This window comes from Bos indicus, chromosome 15 (genome assembly GCF_029378745.1).
Source record: "Bos indicus isolate NIAB-ARS_2022 breed Sahiwal x Tharparkar chromosome 15, NIAB-ARS_B.indTharparkar_mat_pri_1.0, whole genome shotgun sequence".
In the NCBI taxonomy this organism is placed as follows: domain Eukaryota; kingdom Metazoa; phylum Chordata; class Mammalia; order Artiodactyla; family Bovidae; genus Bos; species Bos indicus.
In genome coordinates this window covers 79,116,026-79,119,133 of record NC_091774.1, presented here as the reverse complement: position 1 = coordinate 79,119,133, position 3,108 = coordinate 79,116,026, and the positions used below count along the sequence as shown (strand labels likewise).

The 3,108-nt window shown below is 37.8% G+C and overlaps 1 pseudogene; it reads left to right on the top strand.

The window, feature by feature from the left end:
- The first annotated feature begins 600 nt into the window (after positions 1-600).
- Positions 601-1,566, top strand: LOC109569079 (olfactory receptor 10AG1-like; annotated as a pseudogene).
- The last annotated feature ends 1,542 nt before the right edge of the window (positions 1,567-3,108 follow it).

Below are 3,108 nucleotides of genomic sequence, written 5' to 3'. Positions count from 1 at the left end.
AAACTATGACTGTTGCTTTCATAGACATTACATTGAAATACACCATTTTAAAAAATAAATAGTATCCCATAATACTCAATGGTCAGCTCATTAATTTGGTTTTATAGTAAAAGAGCTAAATATGCATAATGTCAAAGACAAAATTTTGAAATACCACTGGAAGATCATCATTTTAAAAATTAACTATCTTTATCCCCAAAATAATTTTAAGTGGTTTACAAAATATGTACAGGAACAATTAAATTAATTTTGAATTGATAATAGGAAAACAGAATAGAGAGGTGAAAATAGCATGTCCATTGAAAACATGAAATCATTGTTACAATTGAACATAATTTTCAATTTGAATTTTTAAGTGTTCCAATGAATAGAAAAATTGCAATCACATGTCTTCAGAATCAAAGCAATAAAATAATATATGGTAGAGAAAACATAGGCTGAAGTTTTTTTCTTTCATATAGGTTTAATGATAAATAAAAGTATACTTCTCTGTACTTTTAGAGCACCTGGAATTATAAGTTTGGTTTTTATAGGGAAATGAAAAGTAAGAAGACATATAATCTAGTTTATACACACACAAAAAAAGAGTCTAAAAATGAAATGACAGTACCTCTGATTGAATCACTCCCACAGATAAACTATGAAGAGGTGGAAGCAGAAGACAATGTGTCCACAGTGATACAATTTGCACTACTGGGATTTTCTGATCTTCCAAACCTCCAAGGGATATTATTTGGGGTGTTCACCATCTCTTACATCATTATTTTAATTGGAAATAGTCTCTTAATAATAATAACTTGGCTTGACCGCAAAAACCCATGTATTTTTTCCTGGCAAATTTTTCCTTCTTGGAAATCTGTTATGTGCCCGTCATTCTCCCTAGGATTCTGGTCAACCTTTGGACTCAGGACAGAAGCATTTCTGTGCTGGACTGTGCCACCCAAATGTGCTTCTTCCTTATGCTGGCGGCAACTGAGTGCTTCCTCCTGGTAGTGATGGCCTATGACCGCTGTGTGGCCATCTGTGACCCTCTGCACTATCCCCTTGTCATGATCCCAAAGACGTGCCTCCAGCTGACTGGGGGCTCCTGGGTCAGTGGAATCCCAATGCAGATAGGGCAGACATGTTGGATCTTCACTCTGCATTTCTGTTGTTCGAACCAGATTAACCACTTCTGTGACGTACCCCCCATTGTGAAACTGTCCTGCGAAGACACTTCTGTGCAGGAACTGTCAGTCTATGCAGTAGCTCTGTTGTTTGTTGCTGTACCTTTTATGTTGATCCTTGCCTCTTACAGCAAAATCATTTCCACTATTCTGAGGTTGCCAACAGCCAGAGGGCGAGCCAAAGCCTTCTCCACGTGTTTGTCTCACCTGTTGGTTGTGCTTTTATTCTTTGGATCTGTTGCCATTGCATACCTAAGGCCCAAATCCAGACATTCTGCAGGAACTGGCAGACTGCTCTCTCTCTTCTATATCATAGTGACCCTTATGTTCAATCCTATGATATACAGCCTTCTCGGTGATTGTAGCACCGAGAAAATTATTACTAAAAAAAGTAGTGTGATGAGTTTATTTAAAAATGCTTTAAATACTGGCCACAGGATGATCAGATAAATTTTTAAAGATCTCTACATTTTCCAGTTTAGAAGTTAACCTCTTCTTTTTATACTGTATTTTTCAATTCAGTTCAGTCTTGCAGTTGTGTCCAACTCTTTGCGAACCCATGGACTGCAGCACGACAGGCCTTCCTGTCCATCACCAACTCCCAGAGTTTACTCAAACCCATGTCCATTGAGTCGGTGATGCTATCCAACAGTCTCATCCTCTGTTGTCCCCTTCTCCTCCTGCCTTCAATCTTTCCCAGCAACAGGGTCTTTTCAAATGAGTCAGTTCTTCACATCAGGTGGCCAAAGTATTGGAGTTTCAGCTTCAGCATCTATCCTTCCAATGAATATTCAGGACTGATTTCCTTTAGGATGGCTGGTTGGATCTTCTTGCAGTCCAAGGGACTCTCAGGAGTCTTCTCCAACACCACACAGAGCAGCCATGATTATCCCTATATCCTCTCCCACCCCAGCCTCCCTCCCCTCCCCCACCCCATTCCTCCAGGTCATCACCTGAGGCTGGGCTCCCCGTGCTACACAGCAGCTTCCCTCCAGCTATCCATCTGACTGTGTAAATATGGTGATTCTTCTTTTCCATTCATCTCACTCTCTCCCGCCCACACTGTGTAAGTCCATTCCCTACATCTGTGTCTCCATTCCTTTCCTGCAAAGTTTCATCAGTATCATTTTTTTTAATTACATATACATGTGTTACTTAGTAAAGAATGTTTTACAAAATCATGGAACACTGCTGTCCCAGAAGTTTGATCACTGGTTTTCAATCTTCTCTACCAGACATAGAGCAAGTCGTTTAGCTATTATTTTTTTCCTTTAATTCTTTTAAAGAAAAAAAAATTAAAATGAATATGAAGCTTATTTAAAAGCACATGGCTAGCTATACCATCCCACCAGAAGTATTGCTATGTGAAATTAAAAAAAAAAAAGTGTTTTATTGCACAGGCTTGAATATGATTTAAAGGAGAAAATACACATTCGTGTTTCACAGTGTTTGGTGGTGATAGATAGTACATCTTTAGTGACTTTTTAGCTGGTGCAGAAGCTCTTTTGTGGTAGGAAATGTTTCTCTGAAGTGCAAGTTTTGATATTTTAATGTGTGTGTTATGATTGAACACTTCAATGTTTAAAGAATGCTTTCCTCTGCTATGTATGTATTCAACACACCTTCATCTGATGTATGAACTTCTGTGAATATAATCAGCTGTGACTACAGACACACCTCATTAGTACTTTGCAAGAATTTAATATACTCATGGTATCAAAGGGAGAGTAGTAAAAGAGGTCTTATTTTAAAGAAAAGAATTGCATGCTTCTGTAGGTGTGGATTTCATAATCAAAATACCCTATAGCTAGATATTTCAGAGCATTTTTTGCACAAATATCTACTATGTTAAAAAGTTTTATTTTGTCATCCAGTTTGTTGCTACTTTTATATGATTTTAACATTAAAAAGCATTGTTGAACATGCAGACTTTGCAGATTTT